Genomic DNA, 21,726 nt, shown 5'->3' on the forward strand with positions numbered 1-21,726 from the left:
CTATAACAAAGATAGTAGGGCAGGACACAGTGGCTCACACCTGTAATCCCAGCACCAACACTTTGGGAAACCAATGCAGGAGGATTATTTGAGCCCAGGAGTTCAAGATCAGCCTAGGCAATATAGTGACACCTCACTTCCACAAAAAATTTTAAATAAACATCTTATAAATTAAAAAATTTTAAAAAAAGAAAAAGATTTTACATTATACAAGAAGTCAATGCTTATGGGCCTGGTACCTGTTCTTGGTTTACAGGGACTAGCTTCACAGATGGAAGGTCACTTAGTGGCAGCCAATGACTCAGTAAATTTAGGGAACCTGGACAAGAGATGACTTCATCCAAATTTATAAGTATTCCCGGTGAAATCTGGTGGAAAGGGTATTGTATTTGTTTCCTAGTTTCAGCATAAAAGAACAAATAAAAGAGACTTTAAAAGTTCAAGTCAGCCAGGTGCAGTGGCTCATGCCTATAATCCCAGAACTTCGGGAGGTCAAGGAGGGTGGATCACCTGAGTCAGGAGTTCGAGACCAACCTGGACAACATGGCAAAACCCCGTCACTACTAAAAAAAAAAAAAAAAAAAAATTAGCTGGGCTTAGTAGCGGGCACCTGTAATCCCAGCTACTTGGGAGCCTGGGACAGGAAAATCACTTGAACTGGGGAGGCAGAGGTTGCAGTGAGCTGAGAGTGCGCCACCGCACTTCAGCCTGAATGACAGAGCAAGAGTCTATTTCAAAAAAATAAATAAAGTCCCATAATCAGACAACGTATATGGGCATAAGGATGGCACTGAATAGAGGCCAGAAAGAGACTTTGGCAAATATGATCAATTAATCAAGTTAGCAAAGCAAACCAAGAAAAAAGGAACATCTTTTCTACAAATAGCCCTGGAACTGGATATCTATAATTTAATCAAAAGTTGGTCCTCTGGCCAGGCACAATGGCTTACACCTATAACTTACTCTGAAGCACTTCGGGAAGCCGAGGCGGGTGGATCACCTGAGGTCAGGAGTTTGAAACCAGCCTGGCCAACATGGTGAAAACCTGTCTCTACTAAAAAAAATACAAAAATTAGACGGGCATGGTGTTGGGCACTTGTAGTCCCAGATACTTGGGAGGCTGAGGCAGGAGAATCTCTTGAACCTGGGAGGCAGAGGTTGCAGTAAGCTGAGATTGCACCACTGTACTCCAGCTTGAGAGACAAGAGCCAAATTCAGTCTTTAAAACAAAAAAAAAGGTATATTTTATGTACTGTAAATTTTACTACAATTAAAATAAAATGAATGGGAAAGATCTCTTTGACATGATAGGGCATTATTTCCAGGAGATATCAGTTAAGTAGGAAAAAAAGCAAAGTGCAGAAGAGTATATATAGTACGCTATCTTTTGTATAAAATAATAAATAAAACATACAGATACCATCAAAAAAAAAAGAAACAGGAAGGATAAGACAGAAAACATTTAAGTTGGTTACCTAAGAAAACTGAAGAAAAATGGCATGGAAGGGATACAAAAGCAATGTATGCCTTTTGTATAATTTTGACTTTTGAAAGCATGTTGTTATTCTACATATTACAAAAATAAAAATCAGAATGGGAGGCAGCATAAGCAAACAAGTAAATAAACTTAATTTTGTTTCAAATGAAAACCTTAACTAGTTTATACAGAAAGTAAGGTGGGAAGTAAAAGTGGGGTGGAGGTCGGGCATGGTGGCTCACTCCTGTAATCCCAGCACCTTGGGAGGCAGAGGCGGGCGGACTGCCTAACCTCAGGAGGTGGAGACCACCCTGGGCAACGTGGTGAGACCATCTCTATTAAAGATACACAAATTAGCTGGGCATGGTGGCACACACCTGTAGTTGTAGCTACTCAGGAGGCTGAGGCAGAAGAATCCCTTGAACCCAGAAGGCAGAGGTTGCAGTGAGCCAAGATCGCACCACTGCACTCCAGCCTGAGCAACAGAGTAAGACTGTCTCAAAAAAAAAAAAAAAAAAAAAAGTAGGGTGGAGAAAGGGTATGGAGGGCTAATCCAAGCAATTTAAATTTTAACTGTTTAAACTCGGTCTTGGGTAAAATTGGAAGGCAGAGAAGAATTATAGACAAATGCTCCATTCATCTTCAGTTTGTTTATTGCAGTGAAATGAAAAAAACGATTCTGAAATTATTTTAGATGTATTAGAGGATTAGGCAAATGAGTAAATGTACTAAGGGTGGGAGTCAGGATTCCCACATAATAAGAAGGGACATAAAAATAAAAAATGAAGTACGAAGAACCCTGTAGACATGGAATAAAGATGTACATACTGATATAAGCTCATGATTTCTAAAATATGTATATGTATGTTTCAATGAACACATGTGCAGTCGGCCCTCTGTATCATGGATTCTGCATCCACGGATCAAAAATACTCAAAAAATAAATTTAAAAAAACAATACAACAATAAAATACAAATTAAGAAATACAGTTTAACAACAACCTACACAGTATTTACACTGTGTTAGATTCTTATAAGTAATCTAGAGATGAATTAAAGCATACAAGAAATTGAATATGGGTTATATGCAAATACAATTGCTACTTTATAGTTTAAAGAACTTGAGCATCAGCAGACTTTGGTGCACACAATGGGTCTCAGACCCAATCACCCTCAGGTATGAAGGGATGACTGTACGAGTATGTATATGTACATGTATGTGTGTAAGTATGCATATTATTTCCTAGCTCTATCCATTAAAAAGGCCAAGATGAGAAAACAGCCCAGAAGTAGTGAGGACACCTAGCACTCAGAGAGATCTTGGTTTCTAAAACTTTTATTCCCCACAAGGACACAGTGGTCCACTTACAGGAGCTTCACTAGCCAAACTTCCAGGACAATTTGAGCACTAAAATAATTAAGCAGGGTAAGTGAATCGTACGTAAACCATTCAAAAAATAGGAATTCATGAATCCATCACCAATACATAGGGCTATTGAATATGGAATACAGCCAAGATCTGACGGGTAATGTGAAAGGAATGCTGGAAAGAAAAAAATGACCATTTTGCAATCATCACAATAAAAAGCTGGATCACACAAGAATCAATGAATACTAAATCTAGAAGAAACCGTGAAAAGAATCAGAATATCTGCATTGTTTCCCCACAGGCTGCTTATTGCTTGGCAAAAGAGAGGGCAAAAAAAACATACAGTGGAGAAATCTGGCAACACCTTGGCCAAGGGATCAAAATTTGCATCACAATAAGGGACAGATGGACATCATATGACTCCATCTCAGAGTATCACATTACAGATGCAGTATTCCTGCCAAGAATCCATAATATCTTAATCTAATCACAAGAAAATTTCAGACCAACATAAAATGAAGAACATCTCCATTGAAGAGAGTAAGGGGGCTAGGGAAGGGTTGTGTTCTCAAAAATGCCAATGTCATAAGAGATAAAGACAGGCTGTGAAAATATCCCAGGAAAAAGGAGGCCAAAGAGAAATAATAACTGAATGCAGAACCTGACCCCAGACTGCAGTCTATACAGGAAGCATAGAAAATGCTACAAGAGACTTTCTTAGGTCAACTGACAAAACTGGAACATGGGCGATATATTTCATCGATGTCCATTTATGAAGTTATTAACTGTATCATGGTTATATAAGAGAATGACCCTCTTTGTAGGAATACAACAGAAGTATTAGGGGAAAGAAGCATAACATATGTAACTCACCCTCAAATGGTTAAAAAAAAAACATTGTGTGTGTTTATGTGTGTAGAAAAAGACAAAAGAGAGTAGGACAGCACAAATACAAATAATAAAGCAAGTGGGTAAGTCTGGACAAAGGATATCCAGATGTTCTTTATACTATATTTTTGTAACTTTTGTAAATGTATACTTCTAAATAAAAGGTATTTAAAAAAAAAAAATTGGCCGAGCACAATGGTTCACACCCGTAATCCCAGCATTTTGGGAGGCCGAGGCGGGTAGATCACCTAAGGTCAGGAGTTCAAGACCAGCCTGGCCAACATGGTGAAACTCCATCTCTACTAAAAATACAAAATTAGCTGGGCATGGTGGCGGGGTGCCTGTAATCCCAGCTACTCGGGAGGCTTAGGCAGGAGAATCACTTGAACCTGGAAGTGGAGGCTGCAGTGAAACAAGATCACGACATTGCACTCCAAGCTGGGTAACAAACTCTGTCTCAAAAAACAAAAAAACAAACAAACAAACAAACAAACAAACCTGTAGAGATAGTTCTCTGCCAAGTTCAGAAGAATGGGTATATATCACAATTAACTGAGGGATTTTATAGGGAAATTGCAAGACCTAAGACTGGTAACTTGGTTAGATTCTCAGATAAAGTACCATTTGAAATGTCAGAGAAGGGAGTTTGTACTTTTTTTTTCTGTAAGCCAAGGAAAGGTAGCACAAAACTTAGAGCACAACATAAGCTTGGCTAAAAGTATACATTTAGGAAAATCTTCCAGCAAAATTTTAAGTGAGTGGACAAGGAAGCAGTAGAGACAAGGACAAACACCCTCATGAAATTATGGGGTCTTGGCCTCGGAAGCTAAAATTAAGAACGGAAAGTGGAACAAATACGGGACACATGAAAATAGAAAGCCAGATAAAGCCTGCTTACCAAATGTATGAGTGCGGTGGGATTCAAAGACAACTCAGATTTCAAACCTAGCTAACCAAAAGAATGATGGGATTACTAAAAGAAATTTAGCTAAGCAAAGCATGACTGCTTTCTCAGCAACCAGACAGCTTTTTCTATTCTCATTTTTCCTATTCTGATATAATATTAAAAGTTAAGAAAAGGGGCCAGGCGCAGTGGCTCATGCCTATAATCCCAGCACTTTAGGCCAAGGCAGGCACATCACTTGAGGCCAGGAGCTTCAGCCTGGCCAACATGGTGAAATCCCATCTCTACCAAAAATACAAAACTTAGCTGGATGTGGCGGTGCACGCCTGTAATCCCAGCTACTTGGGAGGCTGAGGCATGCAAATTGCTTGAATCCAGGAGGCAGAAGATGCAGTAAGCCGAGATCACACCACTGCACTCCAGCCTGGGTGACAGAGGGAGACTCTGAAGTTAAGGGGTTAGATGAAATGTTATTTGCCAGCACAAGCAATCTGGGGAAATTTGTCTTCACAAGATGAAATAGCAAATGTAAGTTAGGCTAATTCAGATGTTTGACTAAATGCCATTAAAATATTCACACATAAGGAGGGGGAATTTCTTCTCTTCCCCCAAAGTTATGTTTGTATATGTATGTATATACATATATACGAATACCATAACCCCTTGTACAACACATTTGAACTGCACTTGTTCTGTTACATGCAGATTTTTCTCTATTTTTGCCATGCCTAAGACAGTAGGACCAACATTTCCTCTTCTTTCTCCTTCTCCTCCTCAAGCCTACTCAACCTCACAAGAAGAATGAAGACCTTTATGATGATCCACTTAATGAATAATATATATATTTTCTCTTCCTTATGACTTTTTTTTTTCGAGATGAAGTCTTGCTCTGTTGCCCAGGCTGGAGTGCAGTGGCATGATCTCAGCTCACTACAACCTCCACCTCCAAGGTTCAAATGATTGTCCTGCCTCAGCTTTTCGAGTAGCTGGGATTACAGGCACACGCCACCACGCCTGGCTAATTTTTGTATTTTTAGTAGAGACGGAGTTTCACCATGTTGGCCAGGCTGGTCTCAAACTCCTAACCTCAGGTGATCCACCCATCTTGGCCTCCCAAAGTGCTGGGATTACAGGCATGCACCACTGTATCCAGCCATGACTTTCCTTTTTAATTATTTATTTATTTACTTATTTTCTAGAGGCAAGGTTTCATACTGTTGCCCATGCTGAAGTGTAGTGGTGCAATCATAGCTCACTGCAGCTTCAAACTCCTGAGATCAAGCAATCTCCCACCTCAGCCTCCCAAGCAGCTAGGACTACAAGCGCACACCACCTTGCTGGCTAATTTTTTGTGTGTTTTGTAGAACTGGGGATGTTACTATGTTGTTTAGGCTGGTCTCCAACTCCTGGCCTCAAGTGATCCTCCCACCTCCAATCCCCAAAGTGCTGGGATCATGGCTGTGAGCATATGAGTGAGCCACCATGTCCAGCCTCCTTATAATTTTTTCCTTTTTTCTACTTCTTTTTCTTCTTTTTGGAGACAGGGTTTCATTCTGTTGCCCAGGCTAGAGTGCAGTGGCACAATCACAGCTCAGGCACAGCCTCATCCTCATGGGCACAGGCAATCCTCCCACCTCAGTGTCTCTAGTGCTAGGGATTAAGGCACAGGCCACTATGTCTGGCTAGTTTTTGCATTTTCGGTAGAGATGGGGTTTCGCTCTGTTGCCCAGACTGTTCTCAAACTCCTGGACTCAGGTGATCTAACCACCTCAGCCTCTCAAAGCGCTAGGATTATAAACATGAGTCACTGCACTTGGCCATAATTTTCTTAGTAACATTTTCTTTTCTGTAGCTTACTTTATTGTAAGAATACAGGATATAATATATGTAACATACAAAATATGTGTTAATCAGCTGTTTATATTAACAGTAAGGCTTCTAGGCAAGAGGAGGCTATTAGTAGTTAAGTTTGGGGGGAGTCAAAAGTTCTGCACATTTTTTACTGAACAAGGGGTCAGTGTCCCCAGTCCTCAGTTGTTCAACGGCCAACTGTATATATACACACGTATTCACTCAAGTTCTCTAAGCGCATTCATTTAATAATCATTAAAGAGAAAAACATGAAGCATAAATAGTTTTAATTAAATCACAAATTAAAGAGGAGGGTAGTATCTTCAGAAGGTTGAAGACAAAAAATTACAAAGGATCAAATCAAAGTAAAGCTGAATTACCTGGCTAACCAGTCAAAGGATGTTCAAGCAGTTTATTTTTATTGGTCTCTGAGTCCACCGTCCAGCAAGTATTTTGATCCTGAGGACAAAAAAAAGAGGAGGGATTGAATTTTATTGTCTTTTCTTCATTTAAGCATTATGATTAGTCACCCATAAATTAAGTCTTCTGGCCAGGCATGATGGCTCACACCTGTAATCCCAGCACTTTGGGAGGCAAGGCGGGCAGATCACTTGAGGTCAGGGGTTCAACGCTGGCCTGGCCAACATGGCAAAACCCCAACTCTACTAAAAATACAGAAATTAGCTGGGCGACGTGGCATCCGCCTGTAATCCCAACTACTCAGGAGGCTGAAGCAGGAGAATCACTTGAATCTGGGAGGCAGAGGTTGCAGTGACCCGAGACTATGCCACTGCACTCCCGCCAGGGTGACAGACCGAGACTCTCTCTCAAAAAAATTAAGTCTTCCCATTTTTCCCTTCCCTGGATATATGAAACAAAACAAAAGCTATCAAGTACAACACCTCTTCCTAGGAATCTGAGTAGATGTCTTATTGTACCATATAATCACTACTTCTGTTTGAAAAGTCAAGCATAGGGCCAGGCGCAGTGGCTTATGCCTATAATATCCCAGAACTTTGAAAGGCTGAGGTGGGAGGACCGCTTAGGCCAGGAGTTCAAGATCAGCCTGAGCAACATAGCAAGACACCATCTCCACACACAAAAAAATAAAAATTAAAAAACAAAAGTCAGGGCCAGGCGCAGTGGCTCATGCCTCTAATCCCAGCACTTTGGGAGGCTGAGGTGGGTGGATCACATGAGGTCAGGAGTTTGAGACCAGCCTGGTCAACATGGTGAAACCCCATATCTACTAAAAATACAAAAAATTAGTTTGGCGTGATGGCATGCGCCTGTAGTCCAGCTACTCGGGAGGCTGAGGAAGGAGAATCGCCTGAACCAAGGAAGCAGAGGTTGCAGTGACCCAAGACCATGCCACTGTGCTCTAGCCTGGGCAACAAAAGCAAAACTCCATCTCAAAAATAAATAAATTAATTAATTAATTAAAATAAAAGTCAGGCATGGCATATATAATATATACTCTGTCACAGTTTGTAAAAATGGATAATGCAAAATGGAGGTGGTAGAGACCAGTTCTGAATCTTGAAAAGTGATCAAAACAGATGGGTACTCTGAACTTGTGGGGGTATTCATTTGTCCAAAATGAGTGCTCAACACAGAATAAGGACAACATTAATACCCTGGCAGAAGCAAATGCTTAAATGCCCTAGTCCAAAAATTATCAGATGAGGGAGGGATGGATAAAGCAAACAAGCAAAGGCCAGAGGAAAGGCTCAGATGTTTTCTTGCCTTCTATAAAAGGATGCATTTTGACCACCAAAACAAAATATTGGCAAGGAAATGAGAGACCGTTCTTCAAAATAATCTGCAATAAAACACATGAACCATATAAACAGCAGGCTTTTGCACTTGAAGAAATGGTGTGCAGGTTCTGCTGCAATAAATAAGTGAGCCAGTAAGAACACTCACTTTACCTTATGAATTTACAAATTTAACAATAAAGCAAAAATATGATTGCCACTAATTCCAATGGTATCGAACCAAGATAACAACCATAATTATGCCCTAAAGTTAATAGCTTTCATGCTGGAATTGGTAGATCTGTTGGTATGGGGGAAAGGAAAAATGATATATTCACAAGTTACAAGTAACAAACATATTATAGCCATGGCCATTCCATGTAGTGTAGTCTGCAGACAGTGTATGGGGAGAGCCAACCACAATCTAGCTGCATTGTGGAAAGGTCTGTTGTGCTTCTGAAACTAAAATTAGAGGGGAGAAAATCAGTGAGCAGGGAATGGGAGGCACATTACATGTGGCTCACAAAGGAAAAAGAAAACTCTAGGTAGTGCTGAGTGACTATCCCTTATGCAAAATGCTTGGAAGCGTAAGTGTCTCGGATTTTTTTTTTTTTTTTCAGATTTTTTAAATATTTGCATATGCATACTGAGATATCTAGGGGAAGAAACCCAAGTCCAAACATAAAATTCATTTATGTTACTTATACACACAGCCTGAAGGTAATTTTATATAATATTTTTAATAATTTTGTGCAAAGCTGTAGCTTTTTTCTTTTTGAGACAGGATCTCACTCTGTGCCCAGGCTGGCTGGAGTGTGGTGGTATGGTCATGGCTCACCTCAGCCTCAACCTCCGAGGCTCAAACAATACTCCCACATCAACTACCCAAGGAGCTGGGACTACAGGCACACACCATCATACTCAGCTAATTTTTATATTTTTTGTAGAGACAGGGTTTCACCATGTTGCCCAGGCTGGCCTTGAACTCCTGAGCTCAAGTGATCTGTCTGCCTCGGGCTCCCAAAGTGTTGGGATTACAGATGTGAGCCACCGTACTGGAACAAATGTGATGTTTTTTAACTTGAATTTTTATGCTATCCAATTTAATTCGTGTAAGATGCAGGGAGAAAAGGTAGGCAGAACTTCTGTAAAGAACCTCTAAGATCTTCTGGCCCTGTTTTAAATCAGGTTTCACTTCTAAAATGGTTCTCTTATGTTTTTTCCTTTATTAGGAAAGAGGAAGGAGGGTCATGGGGTGGGGTTGGCATCTAAGGAACAAAGAGGTGGGATAAGGAAAGGATTTTTGGGGGGGATGGGGGTGGGGGATGGAGTTTCACTCTGTTGCACAGGCTGGAGTGCAGTGGCATGACCTTGGCTCACTGCAACCTCTGCCTCCCGGGTTAAAGCGATTCTCCTGCCTCAGCCTCCCAAATAGATGAGATTACAGGTGCATGCCAACATGCCCAGCTAATTTTTGTAGAGACAGGGTTTCGCTACGTTGGCCAGGCTGGTATCAAACTCCTGACCTCAAGAAATCTGCCCACCTCAGCCTCCCAAAGTGCTGGGATTACAGGCATGAGCCACCGTGCCCAGCCAGGAAAGGAATTTGAGTCAGAAAGTATCTAGTAGCATAATGGACCTAGGAAACAATTACTGCTGCCTAGTGTAGAAGGTGGTGAGAGGGCCTAGATTAATACTCCAGTGTTATAGTGCTAGTTTTCGTACTTCTCAAAGGAATGTTGACCCCGCCGATCTGCACCCTTGGACCCAAATGTTAACTGCTGGACCCCCAGGTGGAAGATCATGTAAAGTCAGTATGCCCAGATAAACAAAGAATGCAACCATGGGTGGAATCTAAATGATCAAACTGAGGAACAGTGAATGAATAAGAGCAGACACCACATGGCAAGACAGAAAATGCAACCAAATCAAGCCTTGACATCACCCCACAGCAGGATCCACTCAGATCACACCTCATTACTCTCCAAATATAAAACCTGCACCCAAACTCTAGCTCAGAGAGGCAGATTTGACCCAACTCCTGTCTCCTTACAAGCAGCCTTGCAATAAACTTTTCTTCCTACAAAAACTTGGTGCTTAGTGTTCAGCTTTCCATTGCATACACAGCAAAATAGACCCAGTTCAGTTTGGTAACACAAAGACAAGCCAGGTACAAAATTCTCCCCTCCGAGGAAGTGTATAATTAAACCAGAGAGATTCGCAAATAGTCACAGAACAATGATTGGCTTGCCTACCAGGAACCTGGAAAGGAGTACTACTATATACCAGGATCCTGTAAGTATAGAACTGTTAGTAAATTTGCTGGTGAGTTAAACTTGTCTGGAAAAAAGATTCTGCAAGGCAACAATCCTAGCAGATTTCTTAGGACAGCATTTTTTTTTTCTTTATCAAAAACAAGATTATCCCTTTTCACAATTCAGATTTTAGTCAAGCACACATACAAAAACCAAATCATACTGACATAAAACTAAATGTGACAAGTTCCAGAAACATTAGACATCTGAGAAGGTAACAGGGACATTAAATTTTCTAGTAGAATTAATGGTTTACTGATGACATCTACATTACCAAATCCTGCATCACCAGGCCAGGCATGGCAGCGCACACCTGTAATGCCAGCTATTCAGGAGGCTGAGGCAGGAGGACTGCTTGAGCTCAGGAGTCTGAGTTCATCTTGGACAACATGACCCGTTTTTTAGGTTCTTGTTTTATTTTAAACCTTCATCACCAGAGACCTAAAAGGACGTGAGGGGAAATCATCAAATTAAGCCTTGTTAATAGCTAGTCTGAGAAGATGTGCCTCAAAGCCAGAACAAAGAATAAAATTGTGGAGAGGAGTTGATACACAGGAAAATCCAAACTATATAATATATAATGCTTGGAAACACCAACAGGGCAAAAAGCAGCCACTGAATATTATAAACATGTTTTTCTTTTACTGTTGAACATGGAAAGGGACAAGGATTCTACAATTAATCATATTAAACCCATTGTTCTTTCCAAGCTCCCACTGGCATTGCTCCCAGGATCTCCTTCCTCACTTCCCTAAAATCATAGAAAAGGGGAGCCACTGCATTTGGGAAAAGCTAGCTGTTGCTCAATAATCTTCAAAGTACTACAGAGTAGACTGGGTCACCAAATGAATTTCAGGTTAAAGGATGCAAAATATTAGTGTTAAATCTAACGTCAAAATCCAACACTTTGCAGTTGGGATTATTTACCAAGTGATAAATATATTTGATCAAAACTCTAACCATAGGTTTCACTTGCAACAATCAACTACAGCTAATCTGTAGCTATAATGAAAGGAAAAGACCAAATGCAAGTTGAAAATCATATGAACATTTCAAGTTATATAAAATGGGGCTGGGTGCAGTGGCTCATGCCTGTAATCCTAGCACTTTGGGAGGCCGAGGTGGGCAGATCACCTGAGGTCAGGAGTTCGAGACCAGCCTGGCCAACGTGGCTAAACCCCATCTCTACTAAAAATACAAAAAGTAGCTGGATGTGGTGGCAGGCACCTGTAGTTCCAGCTACTCAGGAGGCTGAGGCAGGAGAATCACTCGAACCCCGTAGGCAGAGGTTGCAGTGAGCTGAGATCGCGCCACCGCACTCCAGCCTGGGCAACAGAGCAAGACTCTGTCTTAAAAAATAATAATAATAAAGTTATATAAAACAGTACCACTTTTTTTGAGCTATATAAACTCAGTTTAAGAATTTTTTTTTCCCATTACTTAGTCCATTATTGTATGTTCAATTAAGTAAAAATGTATTTGCTTCCCAGGAGAACATTGGTAAGACATTTATTACTCCTTTTTTTTTTTTTTTTTTTTTTTTTTTTTTTGAGATGGAGTCTTGCTCTGTCGCCCAAGCTGGAGCGCAGTGGCTGACCTCGGCTCACTGCAAGCTCTGCCTCCCAGGTTCACGCCATTCTCCTGTCTTAGCCTGGGACTACAGGCACTCGCCACCACGCCCTGCTAATTTTTTTTTGTATTTTTAGTACAGACGAGGTTTCACCGTGTTAGCCAGGATGGTCTCGATCTCCTGACCTTGTGATCCGCCCATCTCAGCCTCCCAAAGTGCTGGGATTACAGGCGTGAGCCACCGTGCCCGGCCTACAATCTTTTTTAAATGCTATAATCTTCTTGATAAGGGAGTGGGGGACAAGGAATTATTTCATATTACAGCATGTGCGTGTCTAGTAAAATAAGGACAGGTATTACCACATATCTTGTGATATATACTAGAAAGAATCAAGATGACTTATAATTTATTCTACATATTTAATAAATTAAGCATTTAGTTCTATACGGAATCAGCCTGAAAATTCATAATAACGCAGTGAAAACAGATGCCTTGGCTTCTGAAAACCTGGATTTTGTAAAGTCCTGCTTCTTGAAATGATCTTGTGTTAGATTTTAATTCGATTTCAATTAAATGCTTGCTGTGTATCTAACAGATGTCAGGCACTGCACTGGCACTTGGAAATAAGCAAATCACAGTTGCTGCCATCAATTAATTAGGAAAAGGGAAGCAGGTATAAACAGACACTAAAGTTCCTAAAATGAAAGCTATGTTCATTCAGTAAACATCTGCTAAGCATCGATGTGCCACATTGTGCTAGACCCTATGGATAAAAGGAAGAATTAAAAAGACCAGAGTCCCATGAGAGTATAAGGAAAGCATAGAGGAAAAACTACCCTGCCTTTTTCGTGGGGTTGTTAACTGTTCAACACTATTTACACGTGAAAGCAAGACAAATCCAAAACCATTTATCTCAGCCAAAGGGGGAGGTATTAATTGTACAATTTCTGCAATTATGTCCAGAGTTATCATAACCAAAATGCCATTTGAGTTTCTTTATAATAAAAGGCAAAGGACAAAAAAACTTCTATGAAATGGCCATTTGTGTAAAAATTACATAGGGATACAGGAAACATAAATGGGGTAAAGGTACCTAAAACTGAAAACTTATTTTTAATTCAAGACATCCAGGAAATTATGCCATACATTTTTGCTTATACAACAATACTATCCACTGAGGAACAATGCAACTAAACTAGCCTAAATTTTTTTTAGTTAGCTTTAGATTAAGGAGAAAACTTAAAAATCTGGTTGGCAGATTAGTATAAAAGGCCTGGTATCTTTGGCTGAGTTGAAGTTACCAATGGTTACCAAAACAAGCATGCAAGCAAGCCGCTTGCTTGCGCTTGTTCTGCCTCTCTCTCCCCGCCACTTTGGAAAAACTGTATGCAGTGCTGCAGGATCACACAAAATAAATACAGGAAAGAAAGTGGGAGAGTTGGGTGGGGAAGTGAGCAAAGCTCTGGGCTCCACCAGTGGAAGGCGTTCCACAAGAATTGCTACAGGGTCAAAAGTTTACAGTGGTTTCAATTTCACCTTTTAGCAGCCAATCAGGAAACATAGGCTGCATGCTGACCCCTCGGGCTGCAAATGAACATTAACTCATTGGCTACCAAGATTGCACATTTTCCTGTTCTTATAAGGCTCTCCCTTCTTTTTATTTTTTTTAAGGGCAGGGGAGTGGAGAAGGCAAAGAACACGGTAAGTTCAAGGTGACAATTTTATTCAAGACAATATATTTTAAACAGGTGTTTGAGGGGAGAAATGATTGAGTAATTATCTTCTTTCTTCTTGAAATCTGAGTTTCTTTAGCCTGTAGTATCTAACAAACCAATTATTAATGCTAGTATGAAGACAAAAGGAGATGGATTTTCGTCCATGAGGCTGCAATTCTATGAACAATTTATAGGATGGTAAAAAGATAATACTGGTTGTGTATCCAGTAAATGCTTTAAAAGTAACTCAGATAATAAAGACATCTAACTGAAGGATTCGCCTATACCCCAATTTTTTTATTTGCATAGATTCCCTACCCTCTCCTCAAACCATTACTATACACAGGCAATGTTCCTCTATCCTTTTCATAATGTGGATCCATAGAAATGCAGGCAGAGCTCCTAAGGTTTAAATTTTATTTTCTTATATTTCAGTACCTGGGAGTAACTGTACAATAAACTCAGAAGTGAACCATTTGGCAGTAGGTACAACTGCTCCCTAATTAATTTATGTAAATTTCTTCAAAAGGCAGAAACCAATAAACTAATCCATTAAATAATATTTTCAACATTCTATATTTAACATTGAGCAAGGCTAAAATGAAAACCTCTACTACATACACCTTAAGTGGACTACATTTAAAAACTAGATGCCTTTGAAGCACCACAGGATAAAAGTGAAATCGCTGTATTAACTGCTCTCCTATTAAAATGATTAGTCAAATCCTAAATCAACATACTGTGAATTTGTAGTTAGCAATATTTCTCTCTTTGACACAATAGGTAGTTGAATTTTAACAGACTCATTGACTTAAATTTACCTTTACGTTTAGAATACCCTGTAGGCACCACCACTGCCTAAGAAAACGATTTCATGTAGAATATTAGTTCTTATCCAAACCAGCAAAGACACCAGTTATTTCTGAAAATGTGAAAGTAAGCAAATATACAGAAGTGTGTTACTTAATATAATTGCTGAAGGGTTCCAAAATAATTTCAGTGTTTAAAGTTTATATAGCAATATAATGTCAGTTAAGATAGTAAATAAACTCGATGCTGATAGTTTTTTCTTAACTCAACATTAAAAGAAGTCATTTTCTAGTAACAATTCCCAAGCCTTCATGATTTAAGTTTATGCATATTTGGCAATAAAAAGTCTACTTTAAAATAGATCTAGCTGTTTTTTCAACATGGCTTGCAAAAGCTTTACATATATGTATATATAGGTATATAATAAATTAGGGGTCTTCTGTATATCTTCTTTTTACAAAATGGCCTCATTTCGAAAGAAAATGGATGCAATAAAATTTTACATCAAGTCAGCATGTTAGCAAGAAGCTTTTTTGTGTGTTCTGAATTTGATTAATACAAGCCAAGGTCACTTCCTGAAAGATGCCTAGCACTGCAGCTGCAGGCAAACTAGGCTCTAGCGTAAGGCTGGGGGAAGGGAATGCGTGATGGCATTATTATTAACACTCAGATAGGATTCCATCTCCAGCAGTAGCTATTGGGGGAAGTGGGGAGGTTGGGGAAGATCCCAGAGTTCCTAGTATATTAAGATTAAAATATTTCCGTTCCTTAATACTTAAAAATAGAAATGTAATTAAATATATAATGCTGATGTCAAAATTATATCAGATATCCTCACTGCTACAATGTACAAGAATATTTTACATAATACTATGCAAATCATTTAATGCCAGACATTGTGTTGAATGCTGAGTTTACGCTAAAGCATTCAGTTTACACTGAAATAAACTCAACATTCAACACAATGCTAAGCATGACCTGTACTTGCTATGCAAAGAGTATACAAAGGAAGATACAGGCCCTTGAAGAAAACAGAATCAGATTCAAATTTCAAAAACCAAGCGTGGCCTAAAAGTTAATTAAGGTAGAAACTTAAGACACAAAAACCTATTTTGGAAAATATTTGATAAAGTTTTGTTCTGAAATTCAATTTAAATTTTCATTTTATATAAAATTTTAAATTTTCATTTCATCAATATTAATACAAATATTACTATGCCTCTGTGCTAAAAAAAAATCAAAATATACATAGTAGCAACTAGAAAAAACCACCTCCCTGAATAATTAATAATGTATTAAGTAGCTACAATGCATAGCTAGGAAACCACAGTAATTACTTTGTTGTACTCTGAGGTTCTTTACACATTTCAATTCACCGATAAAATACCAGGTATAGTCAGGAAATCTACATGTTCCTTGTAATTTTATATATGTAATCTTAGAAAAATTAATTTTGTGTGCCTTTTCCTATGCACCAAATGGGGGTTATACCTTAACCATGATATTCCACAGAGACAGAGAAGCAGCAAGGCACTGCTGTATTTTTAATGGTTGTATGACAAACGCAAAACGTGGCCTTTTTATCCTATTTGTTCAAAAGTGTTTTCTATTTTCTACACAACTTAATAGCATAATTTTGTCACTCTGTTGTGCTCCCCACCCTTTTTCTGAAGTTTGATTCAGTAATTTCAACAAAAAAACTGAACAAATGGTGTTAGATGCTCAAGTTCAAATAAACTGACCCCTTGAATTTTTGGAGGTCAATGACTGGCAGGAAAGGAGTTGTTATTTAATGGCCAGGGAGCATTCTGTATGTGCAAAGGACTTCTTAAATCATTTTAGGAAAAGGAAGGCAACCAAGTAAAAAACATACTGTGAGAAGTCTCTGAATTCAGAGAATCTAATCCCTAAGTGTGGCTAAGAAAGCCACTTCAAAAAGATCCCATCACGTGCCTTTGAAACAGGACAAACCTGAGAGACAAAGGGTAAAATTAAATTAGTTTTTCATACTCCCTCTCCCCAAGACACCTGTGGGCAGTGAAAAGGAATGAATTTTTCCTCAATTTTTCCTGGTCCCTACAGGCATACCTCATTTTATTGTGCTTTACAGATATTGTGCTTTTTACAAATTGAGGTTTGTGGCAGCCCTGCTTCAGGTAAGTCTACTGGTGCCAATTTTCCAACAGCATTTGCTCACTTTGTATGCCTCCCTTACATTTTGGTGATTCTCCTATTATCTCAAGAAGCTTTTTCATTATTATTTTATCTGTTATGGTGATGTGTAATCAGTGATTTTTTTTTTTTTTGGAGACAATAGTCTTGCTCTGTCACCCAGGCTAGAATGCAGTGGCAGGATCTCAGCTCTCAGCTCACTGCAACCTCCGCCTCCCAGGTTCAAGCGATTCTCCTGCCTCAGCCTCCCGAGTAGCTGGGGTTATAGGCGCCTGCCAGCACACCTGGCTAATTTTTGTAGTAGAGACAGGGTTTCACCATGTTGGTCAGGCTGGTCTTGAATTCCTGACCTCAGGTGATCTACCCACCTTAGCCTCCTAAAGTGCTAGGATTACAGGTGTGAACCACCATGCCCAGCCTGTGATCAGTGATCTTCAATGTTACTACTGTTAATTGTTTTGGGGCACCATGCACTGTGCTCATATTAAGATGGTGAACTTAATCAGTAAATGCTGTGTATATTCTCACTGCTCCAATAGCCATTCCCCATCTCTCTCCCTCTCTTCAGGCCTCTTTATTCCCTGAGACACAACAATATTGAAGTAAGTCCAAATAATAACCCTATAGTGGTCTCTAGGTGTTCAAGTCAGTAAAAGGAAGAAATGCACATCTCTCACTTTAAGTCAAAAGCTAGAAATGGGCCAGGCATGGTGGCGCACCCCTGTAATTCCAGCACTTTGGGAGGCTGAGCCGGGCAGATAACTGGAAGTCAGGAGCCCGAGACCAGCCTAGCCTCACAAACATGGTGAAACCCCATCTCTACTAAAAGTGTAAAAATTAGCCGGGTCTGGTGGCACACACCTATAATCCCAGCTACTTGGTGGGCTAAGGCAGGAGAATCGCTTGAACCCGGGAGGTGGAGGTTGCAGTGAGCTGAGATCGTGCCCCTGCACTCCAGCCTGGGCAAGAGAGTGAGACTGTCTCAAAAAAAAAAAAAAAAAGGTGGTGGGGAGGGCTAGAAATGATTAAGCTTAGTGAGGAAGGCATGTCAAAAAGCTGAGGCTGAAAGCTAGGACTCTTGCACCAAACAGCCAAGTTGTGAATGCAAAGAGACAAGTACTGTTTTTTTTTTCTTTTACTAGATACTGGGTCTCATTCTATGGCCCAGACTGGGGTGCAGTGGTGCAATCGCATCTCACTGCAGCCTTGAACTGCTGGCTGTTCAAGCGATCCCCCTACCTCAGCCTCAGAAAAAGTTATTAAAAGGAAATTAAAAGTGCTACTCCAATAAACACAGGAATAACAAGAAAGTGAAACAGCCTTATTGCTGGTAAGAAGAATGTTTTCATGGACTGGAAAGATCAAAACCACAATATTCCATAAGCCAAAGCAAGACCATAACACTCTTCAATTCTATGAGGGCTGAGACAGTTGAGGAAGCTGAAGAAAAGTTAGAAGAGGTTGCTTCATGAGGTTTAAGGAAAGAACCCATCTACATAACATAAAAATGAAAGGGCCAGGTGTAGTGGCTCACACCTGTAATCCCAACACTTTGGGAGGCCAAGGCAGGCAGATCACTTGAGCCCAGGAATTAGAGACCAGCCTGGGCAACATGGTGAAACCCTGTCTCCATAAAGAACAAAAAAATTAGTCGAGCATGGTGGCATGTGCCTATAGTCCCAGCTACTCGGGAGGCTGAGGTGGGAGGGATTGCTTGAGCCTGGAGGCAGAGGTTGCAGTAAGCTGAGATTGCACCACAGCACTGCGGCCTGCAGCCTGGGTGACAGAGGGAGACCCTGTCTCAAAAAAAAAAAAAGAAAAAAGGAATTACACTGAATCTATTCTGCCTGTGCATTATAAATGGAACAATAAAGCCTGAATGACATCTGTTTACAGCAAGATTTACTGAATATTTTAGGTCCACTGTTGAGACCTACTGCTCACAAAAAAAAATTCAAAATATTACTGCTGGCAGATGGATTGCTTGAGGCCAGGAGTTCGAGACCAGCCTGGGCAACATAGTGAAACCTCATCTCTAATAAAAACACAAAAATTAGCCAGGTGTGGTGGTGTGTGCCAGTAGTCCCAGCTACTGTGCAGGCTGAAGCACAAGAATCGCTTGAACACAGGAAGTGGAGGTTGCAGTGAGCCAAGATCACGCAACTGCACTCCAGCCTGGGCAACAGAGTGAGATTCTGTCTCAAAAAAAAAAAAAAAGAAAAGAAAAGAAAAGAGAATTAGCCGGGCAGGTGGCTCACACCTGTAATCCCAGTACTTTGGGAGGCTGAAGTGAGTGGATCACCTGAGGACAGGAGTTCTAGACCTGCCTAGCCAACATGGTGAAACCCTGTCTCTACTAAAAATACAAAAATTAGCCGGGCGTGGTGGCACACGCCTGTAATCCCAGCTACTTGGGAGACTGAGGTAGGAGAATTGCTTGAACCTGGGAGGCAGAGGTTGCAGTGAGCTGAGATCGTGCCACCGCACTCCAACCTGGGTGACACAGCAAGACTCTGTATGGGAAAATATATATATATATATATATATATATACACAAACACATATATATATATATATATAACTGCTCATTAACAGTGCACCTGGTCACCCAAGAGCTCTGATAGCAAGGTACAAAGAGATTAATGTTGTTTTCATGCCCATTAACACAACATCCATTCTGCATCCCATGGATTATGGAGTAATTTTAACTTTCAAGTATTACTATGTAAGACATAATTTCATAAAGTTACAGCTGCCACAGATAATTATTCCTGTGATGGATATGGGCAAAGTGAAATCTTTCTGGTAAAGATTTACCATTCTAGTGGCCGGGCGCGGTGGCTCACGCCTGTAATCCCAGCACTTTGGGAGAATGAGGCGGGTGGATCACCTGAGGACAGGAGTTCAAGACCAGTCTGACCAACAAGGTGAAATTCCATCTCTACTAAAAATACAAAAAAAAAAAGATTTACCATTCTAGATGCCATTAAGAACATTTCTGATTCAGGGGAGGAGGTCAAAATATCGACACAAATAGGAGTTTGAAAGAAGGTGATTCCAACTCTAATGGATGATTTTGAAGGGTTCAGGATTTCAGTGGAGAAAGTAACTGGAAATGTGGTGGAAATAGAAAAAGACATGGAATCTGAAGATGTGACTGAATTACTGTAACCTCACGATGAAACTTCAACAGATGAGGAGTTTGAGGAGTTGCTCCCCCCTTTTTTGGAGACAGGGTCTTACTCTGTCACCTAGGCTGAAATGCAGTGGAGTACCACAGCTCACTGCAGCCTCAACCACCCACGCTCAAGCAATCCTCCTGCCTCAGCTTCCTGAGGAGCTGGGACTACAGGCATGTGCCACCACACCTGGCTAATTTTTATATTTTTTGTAGAGATAGGGTTTCACCATGTTGCCCAGGCTAGTCTCAAACTCCTGGGCTCAAGCAATCCGCCTGCTGGGATTACAGGTGTGAGTCACCACACCCAGCCTTAAGGAGTTGCTTCTTATAGATGACCAAATAAAGTGGTTTCATGAGATGGCATCTACCCCAGTGAAGATTCTGTGAACATTGTTGAAATCATAAAAAAAGGACTTACAATATCACATATCGAGACCATCCTGGCTAACACGGTGAAACCCCATCTCTACTAAAAATACAAAAAATTAGCCAGGCGTGGTGGCAGGCACCTGTAGTCCCAGCTACTGGGGAGGCTGAGGCAGGAGAATGGCATCAACCCGGGAGGCAGAGGTTGCAGTGAGCGGAGATCCCGCCACTGCACTCCAGCCTGGGCAACAGAGCGAGACTCTGTCTCAAAAAAAAAAAAAAGAATATCACATAAACATAATTCTTAAAGGAGCAGCAGAGTTTTTTGTTTTTTGCTTTTTTTTTTTTTTTTTGAGACAGAGTCTCGCTCTGTCAACCAGGCTGGAGTGCAGTGGCGCAATCTCGGCTCACTGCAAGCTCCGCCTCCCGGGTTCGTGCCATTCTCCTGCCTCAGCCTCCCGAGTAGCTGGGACTATGGGCACCCGCCACCATGTCCAGCTAATTTTTTGTATTTTTAGTAGAGATGGGGTTTCACCGTGTTAGCCAGGATGGTCTTGATCTCCTGACCTTGTGATCCGCCCTCCTCGGCCTCCCAAAGTGCTGGGATTACAGGCGTGAGCCACTGCGCCCAGCCATGAGCAGCAGGGTTTTGAGAGGATTGACTTTTGTTGTTGCTGTTGTTGAGACAGGGTCTCTCTCTGTCACCCAGGCTAGAGTGCAGTGGCACAATCTCAGCTCACTACAACCTCCACCTCCTGAGTTCAAGCAATTCTTGTGCCTCAGCCTCCCAAGTAGCTGGGATAACAGGCGCCTCCACCATGTCTGGCTAATTTTTGTATTTTTAATAGAGACAGGGTTTCACCATGTTAGTTAGCCAGGCTGGTCTCAAATTCCTGACCTCAGGTGATCCACCCACCTCAGCCTCCCCAAGTGCTGGGATTACAGGCATGAGCCACTGTGTCCAGCCTTTAAAAAAAAAATTATTTATTTTTTATTGGGGGATGGTGTGGGGTGGGGAGACAGGGTTTGGCTCTGTTGCCCAGGCTGGAATGCAGAGGCACAATCTTGGCTCACTGCAACATCTGCCTCCCAGGCCCAAGCAGTCCTCCCACCTCAGCCTCCTGGGTAGCTGGGATACAGGCGCATGCCACCATGCCCAGCTAATTTTTGTAATTTTTAATAGAGATGGGGTCTTGCTATGTTGCCCAGCTTGGTCTCAAACTCCTGGGCTCAAGTGATCCTGCTCCTGAACTCCTGGGCTCAAGTGATCCTCCTGCCTCAACATGGGAGGCTGCGGCAGAAGAACTGCTTGAACCCGGAAGGCAGACGTTATAGTGAGCTGTGATCATGC

At 40.9% G+C, this 21,726-nt stretch overlaps 1 protein-coding gene across 8 annotated transcripts in view; it reads right to left on the reverse strand.

Moving 5' to 3' along the window:
* Positions 1-21,726, reverse strand: part of NCOA3 (nuclear receptor coactivator 3) — a 148,979-nt gene that overhangs the window by 58,898 nt on the left and 68,355 nt on the right. For all 8 annotated transcript variants that reach the window (XM_030825249.1, XM_030825248.1, XM_030825247.1 and 5 more), the window contains exon 2: positions 6,870-6,948. The gene's annotated coding sequence lies outside the window, so the exon portion shown is untranslated. The remainder of the gene's footprint in view (positions 1-6,869; positions 6,949-21,726) is intronic.

This window comes from Nomascus leucogenys, chromosome 13, assembly GCF_006542625.1.
Source record: "Nomascus leucogenys isolate Asia chromosome 13, Asia_NLE_v1, whole genome shotgun sequence".
Lineage (NCBI taxonomy): Eukaryota > Metazoa > Chordata > Mammalia > Primates > Hylobatidae > Nomascus > Nomascus leucogenys.